Source organism: Tachypleus tridentatus, chromosome 13 (genome assembly GCF_004210375.1).
Source record: "Tachypleus tridentatus isolate NWPU-2018 chromosome 13, ASM421037v1, whole genome shotgun sequence".
NCBI lineage: Eukaryota > Metazoa > Arthropoda > Merostomata > Xiphosura > Limulidae > Tachypleus > Tachypleus tridentatus.
This window is the reverse complement of record NC_134837.1, coordinates 55,022,926-55,034,939: the sequence shown is the minus strand read 5'-3', so window position 1 is coordinate 55,034,939 and position 12,014 is coordinate 55,022,926. Positions and strand designations below refer to the sequence as shown.

At 33.2% G+C, this 12,014-nt stretch overlaps 1 long non-coding RNA gene across 14 annotated transcripts in view; it reads right to left on the bottom strand.

The window, feature by feature from the left end:
* Positions 1-12,014, bottom strand: part of LOC143236615 (uncharacterized) — a 46,159-nt gene that overhangs the window by 17,897 nt on the left and 16,248 nt on the right. The gene's annotated exons all lie outside the window — the stretch shown is intronic.

The following is a 12,014-nucleotide window of genomic DNA, read 5'->3' as shown; positions in this document are numbered from 1 at the left end:
AATGTTATTATTTCGTTTTCATTTTGTCAGTTACTCAGTTTATCTTAGTATACTACCATTGTCCTATGGAGTCAGTTTTTATTAGCAAAAGTCTTAAAAACTGTGAACGCAATTATGTAACAAATTCCCTAGAGTGAAACATAAATACGATAAATCGCCATCATTATGACAAACCTACACATAACTTTAATGTAGCAGGTCGATGCAACGTGATATATACATATATGTGTTAGTAGGTTGACATATCTATGATGTGAGTTTAAGTGTGAAGTATTGTTTTTTTTTTGTTTTTGAATTTCGCGCAAAGCTACTCAAGGGCTACCTGCGTTAGCCGCCCCTAATTTAGTAGTGTAAGACTAGAGGGAAGGCAGCTAGTCACCACCACACACCGCAACTCTTGGGCTACTCTTTTACCAATGAATAGTGGGATTGACCGTCACATTATAACTTTCCCACGGCTGAAAGGGAGAGTTTGTTTGGTGCGACGGGGATTGGAACCGCGACCCTCGGATTACGAGTCGAACGCCTTAATACGCTCGGTCATGCCGGGGCAGGACAGCGGTAAATCTTCGGATTTATGATGTTAAAATCAGGGTTTATATTTCCCTTGGTAGATACAGCAGCTAGCCTTATGTGGCTTAGCTATTAGAATAACACACATTTTATTTAATAATAGAAGAGTTCATTTCGCGAGTACTTAATACTTGAAAACTGTTTGTATTAGAAACACAGATTCAGATCAATCATAACCAATATTCTCATTCCATATGCTCTCAACATATTCATTATTTAATAAGAATATAATGTCTTGGAGTTTATATGCAGTTGTTTAAAAAGATAACAAATACTGCTATTTGAACCATATCTGAAAGTTTGAAACTTTGTGACAAACATGTTGAGATCAGAGATAGTTAACTTATAATGTAAACTATGAGAGAGCTTCTTAAACAGATTTTATATATATCTGATTTGCTAGTTTGTAATGTTTGGTAAACACGATAAACCAACCAAACAGCATTTTCCAATCTCAAGATCACAAGAACCGATATACAATTAAAATAGAAATTCACAGAAAAATAACCCATACTGAACTATACATTCCCTGGGGCTCAGCACAAGAAGCAAAACAAAAACTCAATGTATTAATAAACCAAATAAACACAGTCAGAAAACTATGCTCACCTGATAAAATTAACAATGAAATCAACAAACTAAAACAACATTCTGTCAGCATCAACAAATTTTCTCAAAAAAATCTTGACAAAATTATATACACACACACACACTCACCTGGATCCTCAACACGGTCAACAACAAACAAACAATAATAAATCCCAAGAAACAGCAAATTACAAAACCTTGTACTGCTGCATACCATATGTTCCCGATATCAACGAAAAATTAACCAACATTTAGAAACAATTTATAACAAAACACAACATTCCAGTAAACACCAAATTTATTCAAAAAGCAGGTACAAAACTAAAGTCCATATAAAAACTACACTGACAAACACAACAAGATTGTTTGTTTCTTTCTGAATTTCGCGCAAAGCTACTCGAGGGCTATCTGCGGTAGCCGTCCCTAATTTAGCAGTGTAAGACTAGAGGGAAGGCAGTTGGTCATCACCACCCACCGCCAACTCTTGGGCTACTCTTTTACCAAGGAATAATGGGATTAGCCGCGACATTATAACGTCCCCACGGCTGAAAAGGGGAGCATGTTTGGTACGACGGGGATGCGAATCCGAAACCCTCAGGTTACGCCTTAACCCATCTGGCCATGCCGGGCCGTCAAACACAACAACAACATTATTTACAAAACATAATGCAACTACTGCAACAACTTCTTTTTGAAAAAAAAAAAAAGCAGAAAAATGGAAACCAGATTCGAAGAACTCACAAAAAACACTTTCACACGTTTTTGAACACTGCAAACCAAATAAACACAACATAACTATAGAAAACACCAAATATTAAGTAGGGAAACAAACATAAACAAACGCTACATCAAAGAAGTCCAACTTATGTAACAATTGGAACCAATATAAAGGAACATATACTGCAACGCCCCTACAAGCACGTACCCGTTCACACGCTCATCCGTAACACGTGCTTGGCAACGATCAGTTGCAAACTCTCTTTGTCAATCTGAAGATGACCTAAGAAGGTAGAAACATTGTTTTATACTTTATTTTAATAAAAGTTTTAACACCCATAAACCAACTGCCTTGAGATACATTTTTACTTCAAGTGGGTTTTTCGTCATCACGACCTATAAAGGATTGATCTCCTTTATAAATTTCCTGCTATTCTACATGAAAGAAGCAATACCTTCTAAGGTACGCGTATAAAGATCATGATAAGACGAATATGTTATTACAATAATTATATCATTTGTTCATAAGTATACTTGTTAGAAGAGGAGGAGAGATATTCCATTCAGCGGAAAGAAAATAATTTAATTTTCAAACAATTAAATAAGTATTAGTTATGACTACTAGATGGCACCAAAGAAGCAACCATAATATCTCGCACATTTCAGTATAAAATGGGAACTACTGTTAAGAATTTTATAAGTTAAAAGAGTTGCTTTTGTTTGCATCAAATTATACAGAATCTAATTCAGCGATTCCAAGTTTCGAATTTTTACATAGCTTTGTCTTAATCTAATTTCTTACATTTATATTCAAACCGTCATCCACTGACACTGATATGAAGTATATCTTTCGCTTTCCTAGGTTATTATAAATTGAGTTAACATCACTTTAAGAGTCAAATGGTTTTGAATCACAAAACCTGTGCCTTGTTAGTTAAATAACTAAAAGGCATAACTTTTTTAAAAAGCGCATTTTTGTTAAGATTACACTTTTCTTCTATCTATACGGCAAATAAGATTAAATTATAAAAAATGTTTACACTTATTTCATGTTAGTCAAAAGACTGTATTCATTTTTGTTACTATCACATATTTTAGATTTAAACATCTCATAAAAATTTTACAACAGCAGAGGTGTAGGAATTGATATTAGAAAGTGGAAGGCTTATTTTACCGAGAGAACGTGTACCAAAAGCATACCCAATACGGCTGAGGCCTAGGGATTGCTTAAATTCTTGAAAGTACTTGGATTATGGATTACGTTTTATACATTATTTTTATTTTTCTAAAAATAGTTTCATTTCCCTAGCTTTGCTTTTATTGGTTCATATTGAAAAGTACCCCCTTCTCTTTGCCTCCAACACCACTGAAAGGTATGTTAAAATTTTGTAAATATTACTTGTATTTTAACTCTATCAATAGAAATGCTGGATCTAGTTGTATTCTCTGCTAACATTGTAAGGTTTAAGAAGACTGAGTTCTCTAACTTTCTGTATATTTAAAGTACTAATCTATCGTCATGTTTAAAATGTTTTAAAACTTCTGTTATAGAGTGGGCTATTTTCGTCTTCCTCCGTTTTGCGTTGAATCGATTCATTGGTTCCGATCATTATGTTTTAAAAATCAGTAGCGATGCTGTTCTTTATCCTTTACTCTTCACTTGCTCTTCAATTCAATTCTACACATAGAGCAAATGTAATGTTTATAACAGTAAAACACGTTTTCATGCGCAGTAACTTTTATGGGATTTTGTGTTTCCTGTATACTTGACCTTTCCAAGGTTTGTGAGTATATTGGGGCTTCAAAACTAATACAAAGTACTTTTTGAAACCCATCACTAGCTCAAAGTAATTTAGTATGCTATGATTTGGGAGGGAATAACAAGTAATGTTAAAATTACAAATAAGTATATGATGTCCTGCTTCGTCTCCCACTTGCTCTCTCCAAATGTTTGGTTATTCTTTAATTAATGCAACAAAATTCAAACAACCAGATTACACAATTCTACATCAATAACACATTTCTTTTATTGAAGAGAGATCTGTTATATATGTATATTGTTATTATTATAATTTATATCGGACAAGTTTCATATTTATTAGGTTACGTACTACGATTTCAAGTAGCATAAAGTTTTAATTCAAATTTAGAAGTTAATTAAATGTTGATACGTATCAAATTTATGATATTTGCCAACAAGATAGATTCACACAATTTCCATTCTTAACACAAGTGTATTTTATTAAAGAAATAATAATATAACTTATAATAAAGGGTATTATAAATAGTTATTACAAATAATGATTTATATACAAAAGTTTTAAAAAAGTTAGAAATAATACTGAATCTTCTATTTGGTCTGGAAATATATATATATTATTAACGGTTTCTACGAGTGAACTAATTCTCTGTTGAAACACAGGCACAATTCACTTGACGGGAGAGCTAGCTAGCTTTATTCTTGGCTGGTATCAAGTGAGTTTTCCACAGCAGAAGTTATACAGTGTCTTCATAGAAGTATTAACGTTAAAAATTAATTTTCTGAAGTTGAATGGTTTGTAATGTTCGAAGAAATTCCTGGTCAAATATTTGTAATTTTCGGATTAATAAGCGTTTATCACAGTTATAGCTTTGAAGGTTTATAGATTACTAATATTAACAAATTAAGAATATTAAACTGCCTTTTCGCTCGTCAGTTTATGAACTCTCGGGCGAAGTTCTCGAAAGTTCAGTTGGCTTGTTTGTTTGTTTGGAATTTCACGCAAAGCTACTCAAGGTCTATCAGCACTAGCCGTTTCTAATTTGGCAGTGTAAAATTAGAAGGAAGGCAGCTAATCATCATAACCCACAGCTAACTCTTTGGCTACTCTTTTACCAACGAATAGCGGAATTGACCGTCATATTATAACGCCCTCACGGCTGAAAGGGCAAGCATCGTTAGTGCGACCGGTATTCGAACCCGTGACCCTCGGATTAGGAGTCCTTAACCCACCTAGTCATGCTGGGCCAGTTCAGTTGGCAATAATACTTTACTTACACACATAGTACATTGTTGGGTCTTGCACATGATAATCTTTTACAAATTTAGAGAATAGCGAGACTTTCACAATACACATTTAACAATATTACATGCATTTGGAAATATATATTTAACTAAAGTAAACATTGATATTACAATAAATTTTCGTTAGTAAATCCATTACAAATCACGAAAACGTTATGTGTTAGAACACTCCTCAGTTATTTGTTTACAAGCTTACGTGTTGGTACACACTTGTACTCGATTAGTAACAAACGTACATTTTAAGATACACTTTCAGTCACTCAGTAACAAACTTACGTCTTAGAACCCTGAACTGTAACAATGAAACTATTTGTTTGAAACGAAACTCTTAGCATCATTGTAACAGTAGAGATATGAAACACGGACTATTTCAAGGGTATGAGATGTTTAATATTGTGAAATATACAAAATCATTGTAAACTAAAACACCACACTACAGATGTAAGTGTTATTAGTTTTTTACACTAGGACTTCTGAAATCACAACCGTAGTCACATGTGTATCCAAATTTAAATCAAATGATTCATATGATGCTTTCGGAAACATTTTGAAAAACTTACAAGGAAAATGTAATCCTTTATTTACGGTGTACAGAGTTAAGTAAACTATTAGATAGATAGGTATAATAAAAATATTGCAGTAATATAATAGAACTACTCTCCTGTAAAATATTATAATAGGCTATATAACTTCTATATCTTAGTAATAAGTTACTAAAACAGTAACACAAAAGTTTGTAACGGACTTAATATTATATAATTATTTTCATATTTACATTTGTTTCAATTTAATATATATTTAGCAATGCATGTAAACTCATATTGTTAAATAAGTATTGCGAAATTCTCCCCCTATTCACTAAAGTTGTAAACCGTGAGGTCAGTCAAGAACAGAGCTAGCTAGCTTTCCCTTCAAGAGAAGTGTGTGTATCTGTGTATCAGCATAGAATTAATTCGTTCTCCATAAACCATAGATAAAAGATTAAGTACCGGACCAGATAGAAGATTCAGTATTGTTTGTAAAACACTTGTATATGAACCATTATTTGTAACAACTATTATTATAAATTGTGTTGTTGTTTATATATTAAAATATATTTGTGTTAAGAAAGAAAATTGTGTCAATCTTGTTGGCAAACATAATAGATTTGATACATATCGTCATTTAATTAATTCCAAAATTTGAATTATAAGTTAACTTGGTTTCAGGATATTTGAAATCGTAATGCATAACATAATAAATCGGAAACTCGTTCGAGATCAGTTATAATATGTAAAATAATAAACTGAGGGCTCGTGTCCGAGATCTGAATTAAAGAGAAAATTCATTCTAAATTCAAATCCAAATATTAATTTAATTTATTATTTGTTTGTTTGTTTTTAATTTTGCGCAAAGCTACTCGAGGGCTATATGCGCAATTTAATTTATGTTTATTAGTGTCAACAAGATTTTATCATGTCTGATTATCATGGCTTTTTAATCACCCTCCCCCAAACAAATAGAAAGATATAACAACAGTAAATTGCTTGAAATTGCCAAAGTTTTAAAAGTATAGGTTTAGAAATCAATAAAAAAATGAACTATAAAGCTTATTATTGAAATGCTAGTCGATGATGATTTATAGTCTGAGTAAGTGTTAGAGGAATACTCTAGTGCCTTCACTAGCCTCTTAAAGTTGAGTGATAAAGATAAGTCAGAAATTCAGTTAAAATTAGACCAAATTGAGCTTGAGCAAGCCTGTATTTAACCTGTCAAAAAACAAACACGTATTGAAGCCCAGAAAGACGAACTCGTCTAGTAGCTGATAAAAAGAAATAAACGTCTCCGTGCCGAACAAGTTTATTTCAAAGCCGAGAAAGAAATTAGGCTGAAAGAAATGGAAAGTAGGCTTAACTTCCATTAACCAAGACAAAATTACAGCTTTGAACTCAATTGGTATATTAAACTATCATCATTTAATGAAAATGAAGTTAATAAATATTTCAAACATTTTTAGCAAGTTGCCCAAGCCATGGAATGGTTCATCGAAAAATTGTGTTTTAACTAATAAAGAACAAGAAGCTTATGCTGCTCTTTCTCTAGAAAATTGTATGGAATGTGAGAAGATTAAAAGCGACTCTTCTCAAAGTATACGAGCTAATACCAGACGATTACCGCCAAAAGTTTCGAGTTTATCACAAGCTAGATAACCAAAAAAATTGTATATAATTTGTCCACAAAAAGAGGCTTATTTTAATGGATGGTGTAATTCTATGCATATTGGAAAGAGTTTCGACAAGTTAAGACAATGTTGTTTAAAATGAGGAATTTAAATGTTGTACAAATGACAACCTCAAAACTTATTTGGATGAAAAGAAAGTTGAAACACTGCAAGAAGCAGCTACTCTTTCTGATTATTACACTTTATCACATAAGGCTACTTTTTATAAAAAAAATTTCTACCACCTCAGCAAAAAGCTCTACTTGTTCAATCAATCTACTAAAGTTGAGGATTCTTCTAAAAATTCTGCTCCTTTTGTTTCATATCATCTGATAGTCAGGATAAAATTTTATCAGAATCATTAAGCCCTGTCTGCCATTTTTGTAAAAGACCTTGTCTTGTTAACTCCGATTGTGGGTGTTTGAAAAAAAAAACAACAACAACAACACCTAGTGCGTTTGTGTATACATATGGACGTAGTTTCACCAGATCATCCTATGCTGTTGGTTTGGCCACTGACGAAGAAAACTGGTGTAGTTAGGGAGGAATTTAGACCTTTTGTGTCTGTTGGTTCTGTGTCTTTGACAAATGACATTACTAACTCCATATTCATACGTACTCTATATGATACTGGAACGACTCATTCATTGTTGTTCGAAGGCATACTGCCTTCAGATTCGAGTTACGCCACAAACGAGTCTGTTATTCCTTAGGGTATTGAGGCTGATTTTGTTAATGTTCCTCATCTTAACATTTATTTAGCATCAGATCTAATTTCGGGGCCGATTGTAATTGGAGTAAGACCTTCACTGAAAATTAAGGGTGTATTATTATTGTTGGGAAACACTTTGCCTGGCGAAAAGTTGCTGCCAAACTGAGAATGGTTAGCAAACCGATCAGTGTTTCATCTAAGAATGATATTATGTTTGAGGAGAATACAAATATGTTTTCTCGTGTGTTGTGACTCGAGTTCAGGATAAGTAATTGAGCTAAAAAATGACAGCAATGTGTTCATAGGATGACATTATAGATTTGTCTTTGAAAATTTTGGATTCAACATGGATCTTGTCTTACTACCAATTCTTCAGTGAGTGACAATAATGGACGTGATGGATTTAGTTCATCTGGTTAAGTTCCGTTTGCTCCAATAAACTGATCGCCGAACAGAAAAATGATTATCAAATTTCTACTGTTTAAATATGCACTCCAAAAAGATAAACTGGAGAAAGTTCTCAATGGTTACTTTTTCAAAAATGATATACTCATGAGACAATGGAGACCACCAAATATACTAGCTTCAGAGGACTTGACTGTAATTTATCAAATTGTTGTTCCAAAAGCATATTATTCTGAAATATTGAGAGTTGCCCAAGAACTACCCATGATATGTCATCTAGATATTAACAAGACATGTGACATAAAAATTAGGCAAGATGTTTCTCAGTTTTGTAAATTTTATCATACCTGTCAGTTAGTTGGAATCACCTAACCACCACCAACTCGTAGGCTACTCTTTTACCAACAAATAGTGAGATTGACCGTCACATAATATCACGCCTCCATGGCTGAAAGGGCGAGCATGTATTGTGCGACGGGGATTCGAACCCGTGACCCTCGGATTAGGAGTCGAACGCCTTAACCCACCTGGCCATGCCGGGCCGTCTGACCCTCCAGGCGCAAGAGTTTTCAACGCTTCAGATGATATCAGTCATGGCTTTCTATTCTAATTTTTCAAAACATCAATAGAGAATCCGGAACACTCTAGAATAAAATCTAGACAAGGGACCCTTGTGCCTGCATCTAGAGACGTCTCGGAATTTCAGGCTTATTTTCTTTTATTTCAAAACATTATGAAGATTTCCACGGTTTTTCTCAACAAATTAGATAAAAGTTTTATTTTCTGTAACCAGAGATCGACTGTGGAAATAACAGTACTGTCCATCGAAACAGTATTAAAACAGTGTTAAAGAAAGAACTTCTGTTTTTCACTTTTTAACTGCAAACTTTTATCTTAAACATTTTATAGCATCAATCATAAAACTTCCATCTATGCCCCCCAGTGACTCAGCGGTATGTCTACGTACTTATACGCGAAAATCCAGGTTTCGATAGCCGTGGTGGGCAGAGAACAGATAGCCCATTGTGTGGCTTTCTGCTTGATTCAAAACAACAACAACTTTCATCTATAACTGTAAAAGTTGTCGTATTTTGTTTATTAAGCAACAATCTTTTCTTGCTTTCTTTCTGGCCCGGCATGGCCTAGCGCGTAAGGCGTGCGACTCGTGATCCGAGGGTCGCGGGTTCGCGCCCGCGTCGCGCTAAACATGCTCGCCCTCCCAGCCGTGGGGGTGTATAATGTGACGGTCAATCCCACTATTCGTTGGTAAAAGAGTAGCCCAAGAGTTGGCGGTGGGTGGTGATGACTAGCTGCCTTCCCTCTAGTCTTACACTGCTAAATTAGGGACGGCTAGCACAGATAGCCCTCGAGTAGCTTTGTGCGAAATTCCAAAACAAACAAACAAACAATGCTTTCTTTCTCATGTAATGTTTATAACACGATATATTATGACCTTACAAACTGGAGTTAACAGACTGTCTTATTGTATTATAAACCATCTTTTAAAGTAAATAAGATTTGTTTTAAGAAAAAGTACGATATTGCGATTGCTTCTACGATTATTCTCAAGTACATAAGTGACCGAAACATAGTAACTGCTTTAATAAAAATCTTACTTACCGTAAAAGCTGTAACTTGTTTTAAATATAATTAGTCAGTAAGTAAACCCAAATGAAACTAGATTATCTTATCGCTAAATATCAACAGTTATAAACATCACTATTTAAACGCTGAAAGCTGATGAAGCATTATAAACCAATAACCATAAAATTATGTGATAAAGTTCAAGTTAATAACAATTCTTTGTGTCTTTTTTAACATTCCTCTTTATTTGTATACTGTAAATTCAAACTCAGAGGTATGTAGAAATAAAATTTCAGATTTGAACTGGAAATGGGCAAATTATGAGAAATGTGAAAAACACCTGCAGTTGGCTTCTATTTTATCACAAATTAGCAGTAATTAGCAGTTGATAAAAATAAGAGTGTAATAATTTCTTTGTTGTTAATGTAATATAATAAATGTTTCAGAAGTAGTAAATATATCGCTTGTCAAAAAGCAATTTACTAAAAACTTAAAATAACAAATCAATATAAGAAATTAAACATACAAATATCTTCAATCTTGTCTTTTGATAAACATTTTATAAATTAGTAGTTAAGTTTACATTTCAAAAATTGCTCACCAAATTAAGAAATATGTTATTCTAAAAATTACATAAAATATTAATGATGTTTATATTAATTAACAGAACTAGAAATAGTACAGTAGGCGAGATAGGTAATTTTCAGTTAGCAGCTAATTCAAAACACTGTGATAGCAACAACTCATCACTTCTGTCATCAAAGTAGCATACTTATTTGTTTAACCATGTTTGTCTTTACTTAAATATTTTTTTTTTTATGAAACAGAAGACCCTGATTCAGAATGTCTGACTACCAGAAAGGTTGAGTTGTGCCTTACCTTAAAATTAATACTTCATTACCAATACGTTTAAGATTGCTGGTTGAGAACTGTACAGACAGTGTAGACTAAAGACAGCAGAAGCAGCAACTCGCTGACTTGTTGGTGGAATGTACTGGTATATTTATTAAATGGGTGATTTTATCAAACAACATTCATACAACATCACTTACACGCAAATGACATATCCAATAAAATAACTGCAATGCGGACTTCCTTGGAACACAGTAGATTGTAACGGTTCATTCACAATAACAACACTTACAAATAAAGTTAATACTAACTAAAACACGGATAGTAATAAAATGCTTGGCCAGAACTTCACACCAATATTAATGAACAATTTATCATAAAGTTTGATAAATGAATAATAATAAAATCAGGAAAACCGAACCAGAAAGAAATATCTAATTCCAAAAAATACAACAAATATAATATTCAAACAACACCTTTTATATCAAGCAACAAACAGCAATACTATATCCTTTAATAACTATCTTGTTACTTTCTTTCTCGCTAGTAGATCAGTCAACATGTATTTCCACCTGTTTTCTCAATACTTACAAAGACTGCTTAGCGCTTGCCACATTAGATTCACTAACTTCCATAGAAACACAGTTATTTTAAACACTAGCTAACTTGTAGTTAACTGAACTTAAATTAAAACTCAATACCAAAATGAGAAACAGAAAAATATCCAAAGTCACAATAAATGACTTCTGTGAATTGTGCACATTTTCATTTAGCCTGTTTAGCATGTCCACCACTTTCGAAAGACTAATACAGTTTCACTCAAGTAGCCGTAAAATGTACGTTCATTCATATGAGAGATGAATGTCTCGGCCATATTTTTTACAGAGAATGAATCGTCATGGATCCTGCTAAAATGTTAACAATTGGCTTCAGCCTGTGATCAAAGAAGTCCACAGTTTCCACCTGTAGTTCATGCGATCCTTCTTCAAGATTTCCTAACTTAAAATTCAGTAGAGAATTCGAGCAAGAATTGTAGTTCCTGAAGTGAGCTTTAATAGAAGCCCTAGTGTTTACAGTTTACTTATATCCACAACAATACTGGAAATTTCTGCTATACATTAATACCAATAACAATATAATTATAACAGTATTATCAAAATTGCAGGATGAAGTAGAACGTGTGATTCCATACATTTATTGTATTCTCACTTCTACTGATAAAATATGCTATATAAAGGAGCTGCTTGCAGTTGAGGCCTTTGTAAAACGCTTTAAAAATTATTCGCATGATAAAAAGTTCACCATTTGAATGGATCATG